The sequence below is a fragment of the Caretta caretta genome, chromosome 25 (assembly GCF_965140235.1).
Source record: "Caretta caretta isolate rCarCar2 chromosome 25, rCarCar1.hap1, whole genome shotgun sequence".
In the NCBI taxonomy this organism is placed as follows: Eukaryota; Metazoa; Chordata; order Testudines; family Cheloniidae; genus Caretta; species Caretta caretta.
In genome coordinates, this window is record NC_134230.1 from 19,529,008 (window position 1) to 19,545,765 (window position 16,758).

The 16,758-nt window shown below is 43.1% G+C and overlaps 1 protein-coding gene across 2 annotated transcripts in view; it reads right to left on the bottom strand.

The window, feature by feature from the left end:
• INSR (insulin receptor) overlaps positions 1-16,758 on the bottom strand; it is a 108,617-nt gene that overhangs the window by 41,646 nt on the left and 50,213 nt on the right. The gene's annotated exons all lie outside the window — the stretch shown is intronic.

Below are 16,758 nucleotides of genomic sequence, written 5' to 3' on the forward strand. Positions count from 1 at the left end.
AAGACAAAAATGAAAAACACCTGAGCACTTGTTGTGAGCCTGCTGATATAAGACCCCTAAGTCCCTTTGCTGCACAGCATCATCCCCCCCAGCTTTGCAACTTCAGGCTTGTCTACATGATGGGGTAATGCACACTACAGGTGTGTGCTTTCTAAAGCGCATTGATTGGAATGTGTAGACTCTTCTGTGTGCACTAGTAGCTCCCTAGAGTTTCAAACCGTACTATGTGAAAGCGCAGTAGGGAAGTTCTCGTGCACACTGCAGGGTCTGCACAGTTCGTGCACAACTTGTTTGCTTTAGAAATCACATGCCTGAAGGGCTCCCTGCTCCTCAGTGAAGACAAGCCATTAGTTCCTGTAGCGACACCTGCTCAGAAGCTGAACCGGAGGTCTGGATACCTCCACTTGCCAGTTCCAAATACCAGGCTTTCACCCATGCTGCTACATGGAGGTGACATCTTCCACCTCGACAACTCATTGGTCCTATTTCAATGTAGGTTTAAACCAGATTTTTCTAGTTCTTAATCTCAGTTTTATTTTTCTAGGATATGTTCTATGTACAGCATGTTGGGGCTCACAAGAAGTGCTTTTATGACTTTGCAATATCAAATCTCAGGAGCTAATGGATAATGAATGATAAGCCTCATACAGTATAACCAATTACATTGAGTAGATTCCAGTTCCTCAGTCCACTAAACTAAATGGAGCTCCTCACAACTCACTCAAAAGGAAGCTCCTAATGATGATGCAGCAAAGAATTTATTTGCAATGATCCTTTAGTTTAGTCCTCAGCATTAGCTGGATATTCTCAATGATCTCTTAACTTTATACTAACCTGTCATAATCTTTGTTAGGGGAGAAGAAGAGGGGAAACTGACAGGCCTGAGGTCCTAGAAGAAGGGCACCCAATATAAATACTTCAACATTCCTCCCCAAAGAGCCCAAGAAGAAGGGAACCCACAAGTGTTACTGCTTGTGGTTTTCATGGTTTGTTTTTTTAATTATCCACTACTCAGTGCTTCACAATACTCTTTAACAAGTGGTTTGGGTTTTGAACCAGAAACCACACAGCAGTATAGCCCGGAGCAAATACCATAACTAGAACTGAGTGACAAACTGCGGGACCATTGAGAAAACTGAAAAGTGCTAAAGGAAAGTACTTTTCTGCCACTTCACTCATTGTTTGCATAGGACTTTCAGGCTTAGTCCTACTATTAATGTTAGATTGAGGAGTAAATCAAATGCAATTACTTCATTCAAAACACAGCCAATGAACTTCAGTTCAGAATGTTATCATGAAAGTCTGAAAACAACTCTAACAGAGTGAGCATAAGAAGCCAAATATAAACAGCTTTGATCCAGTGTGGCGAATAAAATAACAGGAAGCAAGATTTAAGGACAGGGACGCAGCATGGGTGGAGAGTAGAGTTAATTGTAGGATAACAAATGCCATTTGGACTATAACTGTATTGCCAAGCATCCAATCAGGATATGAGCCTACTCTCACTGGAGTCAATGAACATTTTGCCCACAGGCACTGGCTCTGGGCCTTTGGTCTGAGGGTGCATTTGGTGGCATCTGTAGAACAGGTTCTCACTGCCACTCTCTAAGAAATCTTTAGTTGAACTCTGTGGTCTGTGGAGACCAGACCAGGTAACTCTGTACTTCACTAGCTGCTGCCTCATACAGCTGGCCACACTTTCTGCCAAAAATGGCCACACAGTCACTTTTTCCTATTCCTCTCTTGTCCAGCTCCCTAACAGAGCCAGAGGAGCAGCTGCTGTCCTCACCATGTCCCCCCAGGACAGACGCCCATCACATAGCTAGCCCACAGCTTCTTCATGGAAGCGTAGGACCCCCTCACTAGACCTTATTTTAAAACTAGGCAACACACACATTGGTCATCCGACAAAGGGCCCTGGGCCAAGTGGCTGAAAACCAACAATCACCCTTGTGTAAAATTCTTAGACTCTAGAGCATTTTCGCATTCAGATTTTTTTTTTTTATAGCCACTATGTGGTAAAGACAAAATATTTGTGCTGGACCCACCTACAGATACAGAAAGAGTCAAGCTATATTTACACTTACAATTTGCATAAACCTTCCCTGAACAGAAAAAACACTTCATCTGAAAACACGACTTTCAATATTAAACATGCAAGGGATAAGAATATCTGCAGGTGTAAAACGGCACACAGTTCACTTGGCAGTTCTTGCAACCCAGCACCACTGTTGGCATGTCCTCACCCTCGCGTCCTGCCCAGACACAAAGTGGCGGGGCCTCCGACCACCTCTAGAGGGTGAGGAGCCCCGGCGGGCCGGCCTCTATTCCACCTTGGTCCCAAAGCCCGTCGGGGATATCAGCTGGCGGCTCCTTCACGGGGCCGCGAGCACGGGCGTGTACTTGGCACGGTTCACCCCAATCCCGGACACCTGCCCCTTTTGCGGCGTGAGGGAAACCCTGGCGCACGTCTACCTGGAGTGCGCCAGGCTGCAGCCCCTATTCCGGCTCCTCACGAATATTTTGTTAACATTTTGGTTGCACTTTTCCCATCACCTCCTTATCTATGCACTACCTGTCCGTGGCCCCACTAAGTCACGGGACCTCCTGGTCAACCTCCTCCTGGCCCTGGCTAAAGTGGCCATCTATAAAACCAGGGTGAGGAGGTTGGCTGATGGAGTCTTCTGTGACTGTGGGGCCTATTTCCGATCCTCCGTCCGTTCACGCCTCCGGGCAGAGTTCCACTGGGCGGCGTCCACTGACTCCCTTGACGCCTTTGAGGAAGCAGTGGGTGCTGTCCGGGGTTCTCTGCTCGGTGTCCCCGTCCGGTTTCCTTCATTTGACCCTTTGACCACACTCCTGTCCCTGCTGTTCATTAGTTGTCCCCCGTAATTATTTGGTTTTCCAGGTCCTGTGGACCCCTCCCTTTAGGCTGGGGGGGATCCTTTAGCACTGGGTGGGCTTCGCCCTCCCACTTCCTGGATCCCAATATGACCACTGTTAGCAACAGGCAGCAACACAAGACCCTGCCCACAACAGAGCTTGAAACCTTGCTGGAAAGAATTTTCTAAACCCTGTTACGGTAGCATGCTTTGCCTCCACACTGCCAGTTACCAGCAGTGGCTTGAGCCCTGCCAGAGGGCAGAGTTTTGGTATGTTGTTGACTGGGAAGAAAAAAAAACCCCATCCACATGGTGAACCAAATAGTGCAAGAGAGTCATGCTATAGGTAAGTGTGGGTTCAAAAAGTGAATGTGTAGCAGAAGCATAGCTTAGTTTTGCTCAGTTAAACTAGCAGCATCTAGGTTCAACAGTACAATATGCCATTGGTGCTTTTCTAATGGGATCACCAGTTGTTAAGAAGAAGGTATGGTACTGCAGAATTAAGGGCACTACAGGAATGTAATGCCTTTCTTGGAAGTGTCTAGCATTATCCACCTGGCCAGAGACTCACAGAAATGTAGGACAGGAAGGGACCTTGATAGGTCATCCAGTCCAGTCCTCTGCACTATATTATCTGTCCCTGATAGAGGTTTAAAGAACAGGTTAGACAAACACCTAATCTAATGATGGGGATTCCACAATCTCCCTAGGTAATTTGTTCCAGTGCTTAAACTATTCTTACAATTACAAAATTCTTCCTAAGGTCTAACCTAAAGCTCCCTGGCTGCAATTTAAGCCCATTACTTCTAGTCCTGTCTTCAGTGGATAAAGACATTTAATCACCCTCCTCTATATAACAACCTTTTACAAACTTGAAGACTTATTTCCCACCTCAGACTTCTCTTCTCCAGACTAAACAAATCCAATTTTTTCCACTCTATCTTTCCCCAGAAGATGGACCACTGGTCTGTTCCAGTCTGGCAAGTCTTCTGTTCAGCCATTAGAAGTCTAAAATTTGAATTCTAATGATCACAAAGCTCATTTTAATCTCTTACGTATACAACTGTTCCACGCAGCCTGCTCAAGAGAACATTTCTTCCTGCATCTCCTAGACTCAGCTTGAGCATGCACAAAACTGAGCTCATGCAACTGAAAGTCCCCCCACTATTCATCTTTTAAATCATTTGGGAAATATAGCAAAGATCCATAGGAACACGGGAACTGCCAGGCTGAATCAGGATAGGGTACACATATACCCCAGTACCAGCCGCTTCAGAGAAAGATGCAAGAAATCCTGCACTAGCCAGTTACAGGATGGCGTCACACCAGAAAAAAGTTTCCTCATAACCCCAATTAGCTAGGGGGTAGCTTATGCCCCTAGTAGGAAGGCTTCTATCCCTTCAAAAAAACAAAACACCCTTATTTTTAATATTTACTATAACTACTCTAGGTTTTCTTGCTATTCATATATAAATAAAAGCCCTTTTTGAATCCCGCTGGCCTCGATGAGGTCTTAGATCTGTAAATCCAACAGGCTAGGTGGGTGTTGTGTGGAAGAGTATTATTTCCTTCTATCCATTCTGAATTTGCTGCCTTTCCAATGTTCCCTTGTTCTTGTGTTACCCACCTGTGCTATGCTACTCATTATTTTGTACACATATCACATATCCTCTCTAAGAAATCACTTCAGTCTCTCCCCATTATGAGAGGCTCCTAATCGTTCTTGTGACCCATGAGAACCCCCTCTATTTCTGCTACAATTCCTATACACTGTTTAATGACCAACATTAATGTCCTGTGTTGAGAGCAAGGGACTGGACTAGATGACCTCTGGAGGTCCCTTCCAGTCCTACACTTCTCTGATTCTATGAAACCCTCAGTAAAACCTTCCCTGCCGCCCAGGCACTTTATTGCCTTCACAACATGAACCAGCCGAGGAAACAATTTCCAGACAGCCAGTCCACCCTCACGTTTTCTCTAGGCAAGATTTCACCCTCCTCACACCAGGCTAGTTCACTATTCAGACCTTTACTTCTCTCATCATTACGCTGATACAGTTGAAACTGCAAATTATCCTTATAATGGAAATGCAGTGTCCCTCCCATAGATCACACTCCCGGGCAGAGTGCAACCAATGTACAGTTGCAAGAGCAGGACTTGCATGGTATTGCATGTCGTTTTCACACTGACACAAACTAGTGAGCTAAACACTCAGACCTAGTACTTGGTGGTTTAGGGTCCTTTGTTTTCTTCCAGGAAAGGTAAGAGTAGAGAGCCCTGTGCAAATATAAAAATTTGGATCCACATCCAAGCCACAAAATTGTTAAACAATACAACTGCATCTGCGGATCCAGATATTTGTGGATATCCATGTATTTGAAGAGTTCTAAGTATAAGCAAGTTCCAGGGAGAGGCTGACCAGAGGGCAAGCGTGAAAAATTGGGACGGGGTGAGGGGTAATAGGTGCCGATATAAGACAAAGCCCCAAATATCAGCTCTGTCCCTATAAAATCGGGACATCCGGTCACCTTACTCAGGGGCGACAGGAGACAGGCCACTTTCCTGGATTGCTCTGATGTTGGCCTCCTGACTTTCACTATAAAAGTTCTAACATTTTGGACCAAGATTATCTAGTTTACTCCAAAATGCATTTTAATTCCACCCTAACCCCAGGAAGAAACTCATGTTTAAAAATATTTTAATGGAGATGTTTTGTTCCCAGCTTAGAAGGAACTATCAGGACAAAGCATGGCAGGAATGAAGCCAACACCTGCACCCTGTGTACTCTGGATCCAGAGTAATTTGTGAATGTGTAAAGACTGAAGAGTAACTACTGCACGTACTGAAGCTTCTGCACAAACTGCAAATATCAAGAAAATCGAGCACACTATTTATAGAACAAAGGTTTCAGACACAGATACTTGAACTTCACAGGTGTATTAAAGAAAGAACATGTATGAAAACCGCAAGTTGCACAGTCTACAGCCCTCTTATCCCATGACAGCTTACTTTGCTTAAGACAGCTTACTTTGCTTAATTTTGTAGATAATATATAAAGTTTACCAACTAAAACTAACCGGATAACCATAGAAGAATGCTATTGATTATATTTAAACTGAACTTTCCATCTAGTAGATCATTCAAACCTTACCAAATCCAGTGTTCGTTGGTTTCACTAAAACAGCCCTAGAGAGTTATTGCTTTCACAGGTGTGTGGCTACTGCTACAAAGACTCACATAAGAAACTTACAAAGGAGTAACAGGTGACTGCTTCCACTGTTGTGTGACTGGAAACTTTGCACACACACAAGAAAAAATAGAAAAGAAATTTCACATCTAATTTAATAGTTTTGTTTCCTAAAGAACTGCAGAACATTCACCAGTTCATTATTCTGGTTTCAATGTCACAGAATTCAGAATGATTCAGTATGAAGGCAATGATTTGTAGGTAATGCACCAGGCCTATAAACCACCAGAATACTTTGCATAATTGCTTTATTTTTTCTAGTTGAAGAACTACATGGAGTTTTTTTGCCCTCAGTGAATCATCTTCCTTCCAGCACTTAAGGGGGGAAAAGCAATAAACAAAAAACTTCTAGTTAATGCTCAAAGTATGGAAAGAGAAACACACAGGTTGCTCAGTTCTGCAGCCCTACTTCCCAACAAAGTCAATGAGGCTTTTAATGCAGTGGTTGCAAGACAGAGGGAAAGAAGGCTGGACCAAATATCTTTTAAATGGAACAGTTCACCCACATACTTTTAAGTAGCAGTTAAGTACAGTAAATTGATACTCCAGCTTAAAATACAGAATGTGGGTTCACTTCCTTTTACATTAGCAAAGTTTTTGCACTCCTAGAGCAATAATGGTTATTTTATGAACTTGATAATTAAGTGATAATTAAATTGAGTAGCAAACAAACAAAAACAACTTGCAGTTGATCCCTTACATTGGGCTAAGCATAAAAATAAACTGGGAAGCTTGCAAAAAGACATGCTCACATAATTCCTCATCAGCCCACAAACACAGAACATGGTCCAGCAACAGATGATATGGCAGAGGGTTAATTCAGAGCTTATGATTAAATAGAGCAATATAGTAGATCAAAAGGAGACCTATGCTTAAAAAGTGAGCAAACAACCTGGAACTGGCAACTAAATGAACAACTCTGGCAACCACTACAAAAACCAAACCAGCAGTTTACTGAAAATAGTGCCAACAGAAGTAAATCAACAGAAGTAAATCAGAAAAGTCCAGAGCTCAGTCCCAAAATCTCACAACAAAACCTACCAATTCTATAGCCATCAAATGTGGAAACTGCATAAAAGAGGAAAGTCTGTTTCATTCATATCTCACCATGCTTGGCAGCGAAGTGCTCTTGGTGCAGAAACTAGAAGACAAGGATATAGCTCCCCATTCCATGTTTAAGCTCCACACATCCTGGTTCAGAGTAAGATACATCATACAGAATTACTAGCAAATGAAAATCTAAACCAGACTTTACAACATTAAAATCCCCAGAATGGAAAAGAGGTGGAAACAAGGAGTTCTGATATGAACTAATCCAATTTAACTCTCAGATTTTAATCGTGATTTAAATCAGCAAACAGGAATCCTTAATTTAAAAATCTATTTTAATTACACTATGCATTTGTATGTTTTACTTATTTTCCTAACGAAAAGTTGATTCTCATTATTGGTAATCATTAAATCATTGGTAAACATGTTGACTTGCAACTCAATACAGCCTTTATGCTAAATTTGGTGCTTCGTTTTTGTTAACAAGGACACATTACATCTATAAACATTTACTTGAGCAATTATATAGCTTAACTTACATTTATTCAGATTCTTAATTTTTCCATTTTATATTATATTAGAAATCAGTGAACGACACGTTGCCTGTTCACTAGTTGATTTTTTACTTATAATTGTGTCAAGCTCCATGGAAATTCAATTTAAAATGCACAAAAACTGGATTTTATTTTTTAATTAAACAAAACCACCTTTGATGTGTTAGATACATAAGAATAAAGTTAATCAAAACATGTTTTGCATTAAAAGCTAACTGATTTGTTTAAAATGTATTATCTATAGTTAGTAAACTTAACTGATTGTTTCTGGTCACCATGTCCTTCAAGGCTTTAGCAGATCTCATTCTCTCACACCTAGTTTTTATTCAGAGACCAGAAGAGGAAAACAAGCTTTCCCGCTTTTTCCAACTCCCACCTGATTTCTTAACTTTGAGCGAACTCATTATTGAGATGAACTAGTTGAATAAACTGAAATGAAGAAAATATGCTCTCTGCACCTACAGAAAGGCTTTGGCTGTCAAAAGCTGGTTTAGAATTTCAATGAACTCTTGTTTCCAGATGCTAAGTCCGTGACTTCCACCAGTTCATTGGTCTGACTTTCTTTAACATTTGGCAGCAAACAGAATCATAGGACTGGAAGGGACCTTGAGAGGTCTTCTAGTCCAGTCCCCTGCACTCATGGCAAGTCCAAGTATTATCCAGAACATCCCTGATAGGAGTTTGTCTAACCTGCTCTTAAAAATCTCCGATGATGGAGATTCCACAACCACCGTAGGCAATTTATTCCAGTGCTTAATCACCCTGACAGGTAGGAAGTTTTTCCTAATGTCCAACCTTAACCTCCCTTGCTGCAATTTAAGCCCATTGCTTCTTGTCCTATCCTCAGAGGTTAAGAACAACAATTCTTTTCCCTCCTCCTTGTAACAACCTTTTATGTGCTTGAAAACTGTTATGTCCCTTGTCAGCCTTCTCTTTTCCAGACAAAGCAAAGACAATTTTTTCAATCTTCCCTCATAGATCATGTTTTCTAGACCTTTAATCACTTTGTTGCTCATATACTGCTAAATATTATTTTTTTCATTTAATTTAAATGATTTAATAAATTATAAGTAGTTTAGGCCTTAACATAACCGGTGAATATCAAATTTAATTTTAAATGTGTTTTTTTAAATAAACCTGTATTTCATTTAAAATTTAAAAAACAATGATTTTTTTTTTAAAATAAATCATTGACTTATCAACTTGGGTGGAACGGAGCTTTTTTTGTAGGTGGTAGGCTGGCAGAGTTCCTATCTGAATGGCTGATTTAATACTAATAGGATTTTGTTGTGTTCATTATGCTTTAGGGTACTAAAGCCTTGTATAGAACATCTTTATTATTATTATTTAAATAAAAATAAATAAAAGTAAAAATAAAGTGTTTGCAGACTAAAGCTTTGGGTAATTAAGGTGGTTCTCCATGATATTTTATGCAGTCATCAACTCTTTCAGACATTTTCAGACTTTGTTTTATTAAATAACTCCAAGAGGAAGTGGAATAGCTAATTTATGAGCATAAATTTGATCTAGCCAGTATTACTGAACCTTCGTGCGACGATTCCCATGACTGGAATGTTGAAACTAATGTTTATTTCGGAAGGATCTCGTGGGCATAAGGGGAGGGGGGGTGGCACTCTGTCAAAAAAATGGCATACTTGTTTTCAAGTCATGGATAACTCAGAAGAAAATGATCTTGAATGCTTATGGATCAATGTCCTACCAGATAAGAGCACAAGATGGGGTATCTGTTGGTGTCTGCTATAGACCACAAAATCACACTAGTGAACAGGATGACCGGCTCCTTACACACCTGTGCATAAATTGTAAGGGGGAAAAGCTGCATGGTCACGAAGGACTTCCATTTGTGTGACATACAGTGGATGTCTCATGCAGTCCGTAATAAAACATCCTTGGAATTCTAAATATTATAGCTGACAATTTCTTAACTCAAAAGGTGTTGCATCCAACACAGGGGAGTTCTATATTAGACCTGGTCTTCACAGATAAAGAGGAAATGATCACAGAAGTAAAAACTGATGGTAACTTAAATTATGTCTACGCCTCAATAAAACACCCGCATTGAGGTTCTAGAGCACAGACTCCAGCATGAACCCAAACTTCTACACTACAATTTTATAGCCCTGTAAGCCCTGGTCCCACAAGCCCGAATCAGCTGACACAAGCCAGCTGCAGGTGTTTTATTGTTGTCTAGGGGCACATGATCATGACTTGATCACATTTATGATGTGCAAACAGAATAAAGTCCAGACTAGTGATATTACATACTTAGAGCTTTAAAAAGACCAAATTTCATAAAGCTGAAAACAGTTAGGAGCCAAATCAGCTGAGAGGAAGAATTTAATCAGAAAAATGTGAATGATAATTGGGACTTGTTTAAGAACATTTTACTAGATGCCACAAAAAATCATAATCCCACAATCAAGGAACAAAGGCATATTGGTTTAAAAAATGACCTAGTTTAGAGAGGAAGTTAAGTCAGCTATAAAATGTATAACAAATGGAAGAAAAGGGAAGTTGATAGTAATGAATATAAATCAGAAGCTAAGAAGTGTAGAAAACTGACAAAGAAAGCAAAGGGACACAAGGAAAGATTTATAGCCAGCAGAGATAAGGAAAATAAGGAGTTTAAGAATATTAGAAATAAAGAGATTCCTAACAATGATATTGGTCCTGGAAAAGGTAAGATTATCATTACTAATGCAGAAAAGGCAGAAATGTTCAATAAATATTTCTGTTCTGCATCTGGGAAAAACAGGTGTAGTTACACCATAGGATAACACTCCTTCCATTGCACGAGTATTTCAGGAGCATATTAAAAAACAGCTAGTAAAGTTGTACATTTTCAAATCAGCAGGTCTGGACAACTTGCATCCAAAAGTTTTAAATAAGCTGGCTGGGAAGCTTGCTGACTGTTCATGTTGATTTTCAATAGTTCTTGGAACACTGGAGAAGTTCCAGATGACTCAAAGAAAGCTAATGTTGTGCCATTATCTTAAAAGGGCGAACAGGATGACCGAGGTAATTATAGGCTTGTCAGTCTGACATCGATCCTGGGCAAGATAATGGAGCGGCTCATATGGGACTCTATTAATAAAGAATTAAAAAGGAGGGTAATATAATTAATGTCAGTCAACATGGGTTTATGGAAAATAGAGCCTGCCAAACTAACTTGCTATCATTTTTTTTGCTGAGATTATAAATTTGATTGATAAATGTAATAATGTTGATATAATATATTTACCCTTCTCTAAGACATTTGACTCTGTTCTGTATGACACTGATTAAAAACTAGAGATAAAATTAACATGGCGCACATTAAATGGATTCAAAGCTGGCTAAATGATAGGTCTCAAGTCAAAATGTAAGCGTAAATGGAGAATTGTCAAACAGGTGTGTTTCTAGTGGGGTCCCCCAGGGTTTGGTTTTTGGCCCTATGCTATTTAATATTTTTAATCTATGACCTGGAAGATCATTTTGTTCATCATTGATAAAGTCTGCAGATGACACAAAAATTGGGGGAGTGATAAATAATGAAAGGGGCAGGCTAAAGCTGACAATATGGGTTTTAATATAGATTTAGGAACAAAGAATGTAGGCCATACTTACAGGATGGGGGACTGTAACCTGGCAAGCAGTGATTCTCAAAAAGATTTGGGAGTCATGGCGGATAATCAGAAGAACATGAGTTCCCAGTGGAACACTATGGCCAAAGAGACTAATGCAATCCTTGGATGCATAAAAAGGGGTATCTTGAGAAGGAGTAGAAAGGTATTTTACCTCTGTATTTGGCACTGGTGCAGCCACTGCTGGAATACTGTGTTCACTTCTGATGTCCACAATTCAAGAAGGATGTTGACGAATCAGAAAGTGTGTTCAGAGAAGAGTCACAAGTATTAGGAAATATGCCTTATAGTGATAGACTCAAGGACCTCAATCTATTTAGTTTAACAAAGAGAAGGTTAAAGGGTGACTAGATTATAGTCTATAAATATTTCACATGGGGAACAAACTTTTAATAATGGGCTCTTCAATCTAACACAGAATGGCTGGAAATTGAAGCTAGACAAATTAAGACTGAAAACAAGGAGTAAATTTTTACACAGTGAATAATTAACCATTGGAACTGCTTACACCACACATCATGGTGGATTCTCCATCGCTGACACAATTTAAATCAAGATGGGATTTTTTTCTAAAAGATTGGTTCCAGGAACCATCGTGGGGAAGTTCTATGGTCTGTGTTATACAAGAGAGCAGACTACATGATCACAGTGGTCCCTTCTGGCCTTGGAACCTGTGAATTTTAATAAATGCTTTTTAAATAGCCACTGGAATTTCACAACAAGGGTCACATGGGTATGAATGATAAGAAGCACATAAGGAAGAAGTTAAAGAGGCAATATGAGGTAACATTAACAGAAGTCTGTTTAACGTGTAGGCACTTCTGTAAGTGTTCTTCACTGTAGTACCTCAGCACCTCACAAAACAATGGATTCAGTCTGAACACCCTGTGAGATCGGGGGGTGTTCCTCCAGAGGAATGGAAGCACAGAGAAGTGATTTCCTAGGCCACACAGGAAGTCTGTGGCAGAGTGGGAAATGAACCCAGATCTCCTTTCTAGGGTAGTACACATTCCAAGGAACGGACAGTAAAATGCCATTATGCAGATTCTGTGCAGCGTCAGGCTAGTCTACCTGATGGAGGTGTGGTCGATCCTACAGTGGAAGGAGGCCCGAGCAAGAGTTCCATCACATGTGAAAATGCTCAAGAATGGAGGAAAATGACTTGAGCTAAGGCTATCTGAACAGCCAGCCAGCAACACAAGCTGTTGATCCACCAAGGGATCAGAAAAGTCCTAGAAACACACAAGGTATGAAGGTGTCCTCACACTAATCACACTGTGCTCTCACCTGCATGGGTGTGTTGCATATTCACTTACACCCACCCCAGCCGCCAACAGCAGCAAGCATACGAGTTCTGGTGGGCTTTCTGTGCAGAGCTAGAAAGCATATCCTTGGGTTTTTCAACCAAGGCGAGCGTATAATGTGAATGTTTTGTACATGAATGATGGGGCATCGTGGAGTAAGCCACAATTATCAAGTGCCCTGTACTGCATTTCTGCAGGTTTGGCTCTTTCCATATGTGCCCCCCACCAACTACACAAAGAAGCTTCAATAATTCCCTGTATCAGGGATCTGCAACCTTTGGCACATGGCCCATCAGGGAAAGCAGCTGATAGGCAGGGATGGTTTCTTTACCTGCAGCGTCCGCAGGTTTGGCCAATCGCAGCTCCCACTGGCCGCGGTTCACCATTCCAGGCCAACGGGGGCTGCGGGAAGCAGGGCGGGCTGAGAGAAGTGCTGGCCACCGCTTCCCGTAGTTCCCATTGGCCGGGGATGGAGAACCACGAATCACCCAAACCGGAGGACCCTGCAGGTAAACAAACCGTCCCGGCCCACCAGCGGCTTTCCCTGATGGGCCGCGTGCCAAGGGTTGCCGATCCCTGCCTATATCTACACTGCAATCTTATGGGTTGGCATACTTACACTAGGTCTAACCTAGTTAGCACAGCTAGGATTACCACCTGGCTGGTATTTCACAGGCGTAGCCATTTTTTTATGGATTTGCCAGTTGCCAGAAAAAATAATTTGATCTGCCAGGGTTTTATTATGTGGGTCTAAAGATTAGTATTATCATCACAATACACTGGGATATCTAATGTTAAAAGTTTGTGTCCAGCTAAAGATGCTACAGTGTTCCCACTTCCACAATTTAAATAACAGCTCAAAACTGTTGAAAACACAACAACAGTCTGCCCACCAACAGGCAATTGCGTACGCATGTGCGTGAAAGAGGGTTTGAGTCACGCGAGAGTGAGGAGAAGCGCGAGGCATATTAAATAATGGAAGATCAGGACAAAGGTGAGATTGATCCTACACCCTCAGGGAAAAAAGCTCACATGAGAAACTACACACTCAGTGACAACTGGCTAAATGAGAGTCTACAAAGACTGGCTGGCAAAACGTGTTGCTAAAACAAACGCCCGTTTGTTATCAATGATGTTATCAATCTTATCTATATGTGTTATCGCTCTAGATACTGTAAGTGGCTGTTGAAGATGGAGGATTACAAAGTTGCCTTGTGGTTAGCGGCTGGGGTTGTGGCGGGCTTGTCTGGGGTGGGGGGGTGCTGGGTCTTTTTTTGCATGTCAAAAGACGGTAACTCTAAGCACAGCTATCAATAGCCATGAGGTGCCGCGGCACTGGCTTCAGCACAGCCTAGCAACATGGATACCGACCTGGAGTCTTCGCTGTGCTTCTGCAGGCCTCACTGACGCGCCTGCTGCTGTCTCTTCGTCGCTATTTTTAAGCCTCGCTAGATTAGAGCCAGTGCGAGTATGACAGCCCAGGCTGCAATCCCCCCTCCGACTGCAGCATGAGAGTACCCTAAAGGACAGCTAGTGACCCTGGAGGACGCTTACCACATCTTCAATTCCTGCCCTTATCCAATATACTCCTAAAAAGCCAGAGAGAGCCGTAGAAAACAAAAAAAGCAAAAGTCAGGAGATATTGGACAGGTCCTATCAAGAGGAGACGAGGCTGTTTCCCTAGCGTGTGCACGCTGCTGCTGGAGGCTGGTGATATACAGGGGGTCCAACTAGTGGTCCCTTCTGTCTTAAACTCTGACACTATTATGAAACATCAGGGTTTGAACTTCGAAGTTCCCAAGAGATTGTAAAAAACTAATGTTCACTGAAGCAAGGACTTCGTGCATCAGGCAGGTAATTTTGAGAGAACAAGCCCAACAGCAGAACACACAGGGGCTGCTAATGACAATGCACCTGGCATGTATTTTAGACTATGCCACACAAGCTTTTTATATTTGTAATAGAAACCAGGATTCCAAATTCCTATGCTTATTTTTTATGGTTTATGAACTTGGCTGCAAATATTCACAGAGCAGAAACTGGTTTACGTTCTCAGCTCTGGAGATTTCTCTAAATATAAGTTTAGCTGTTTTGAAGCAGAAGGGAAGAAGGAGCATTAATAAAAACTGGTAAGAAATGATCTTCATGCTTCTATAAACAGCACTGAAGAAAGGAAGGCAGCCAGGACACCTCTTATTTTATTAGGCATTTATTTGGGGAAAGGGACCGTTTACTACGTGCTTGTACCAGCACCTAGCACAGTGGTCCCTGACCAGGTTAGCCACAGTACGAATGCTTTGCATTGCCAGGTGTCCAGTTTTCGACCAGAACGCCCGGTCAAAAAGGGACCCTGACAGCTCCTGGTCAGCACCACTGACTGGCCATTAAAAGTAAGGGTCGGCGGCACAGGCAGGCTCCCGACTCGGCTCCGCATGGCTCCCAGGAAGTTGCCAGCGTCTCCCTCTGGCTCCTAGGTGGAGGGACAGCCACTGGGGCTCTTCACGCTGCCCCCGCCCCAGCTCACCTGCTCCCATTGGCCAGGAACCGTGGCCAGTGGAAGCTGAGGGGGCAGTGCCTGCAGGCACGGGTAGCGCAGACAGCCACATGGTCGGGCCTCTGCTTAAGAGGCCAAGAGATATGCCAGCAGCTTCACAGGAGCTGCCCGAGGTGAGCACCACCCAAAGCCCGCACACCCCCCGCATCCCAAACACCGACCCCACCCCAGAGCCCACACGCTCAGCCAGAGCCCTACACCCCACCCCCAGCACCCCAACCCCCTTCTCCAGCATGGAGCCCCCTCCTGCACTTCAAACCCTGGCCCCACCGCAGATCCCATACCCACAGCCGGAGCCCTCACCCCCATCCCCGCACCTCAACCCGCTACCCTATCCCGGATCCTGTACCCTGAATGCCTCATTTCTGGCCCCACCCCGGAGCCTGCACCCCTCAGTTCAGAGCCCATACCCCCTCCCAGACCCCAACCCCCTGCCTCAGCCTGGAGCTCTCTTCTGCACCCCAAACCCTTGCCCCAGGCTTCAGCCGTCTCCTGCACCCCAAACCCTTCATCTCTGGCCCCACCACAGAGCCCGTACCCGCAGCCCATACCCACCGCCACCCCCCTGCCCCCCAACCCCCTGCCCTAGCCTTGTGAAAATGAGCAAGTGAGCGAGGGTGGGAGAGAGTGAGTGACAGAGGGAGGGGGATGGAGTGAATGTGAGCATGGCCTCAGAAAGGGGCAAGGCAGGGGGTGGGGCAAGCTTGTTCAGTTTTCTGCCAATAGAAAGTTGGCAACCCTACAAATGCAAAATAACTGTTATTTTTACAATAAAAACCCTCAACCAAAGTGTGCATAAGCCTCTGTTAAGGAGCTATGCGGTCTCACATCCACCATTTAACTTCTCCTCTCACATCCCCAAATGATTTCAGGTTGTGCAGCTCTCCAAACATGCCCAGCATTGCAGGATCTAGCAGTCAATGGAGGTCGACTGCCCTGTCCCCAGTGGGAACACTAACTGGGAGTGGGGTATTCTGGGGACAGTGTCCAGCACTGACACGGCGACATGGAGCCAGGAGGCAAGAGTTTGCCAGCCCCTTTGTGTGAGCCTTGAGTGAGACACAACACAGCAAGGGATGGGAGAAAAAAGATCCCAAGAGGTTTAGAAATACAGAGACACTGAAATGCAGCCACTTCTGGGGTAGAGATCAGAAGCAAGCACACTGCACCCTGAACACTGGTGCTCAAAGGAGACATTTTGGCAAGGACACCAGGATAAAACCTAGTCTTACAAAAAGTGCCCAGCTCCTTCTTGAAAGCCACATCTAAAAACCAGTAAATTGCATAGTACCTAATTTATTTCCCTCAGAGGACGGGAAGGTGGAGTTGATGATGATGGGATTCAAACCTGTTGTTCCAGTGGTGAACAAACATTTGACTACTAGGTCAGAGCGTTTCTAAGGCTCAGGAAACACTGCATTTTACAAAACTTTTTAATTATGGATTCAAGTTGACAATTCTTCATGCTGTGGAGACCCCACAGAGGGGACAGATGGGACAGAGTCTACACAGTGGAATTTCAA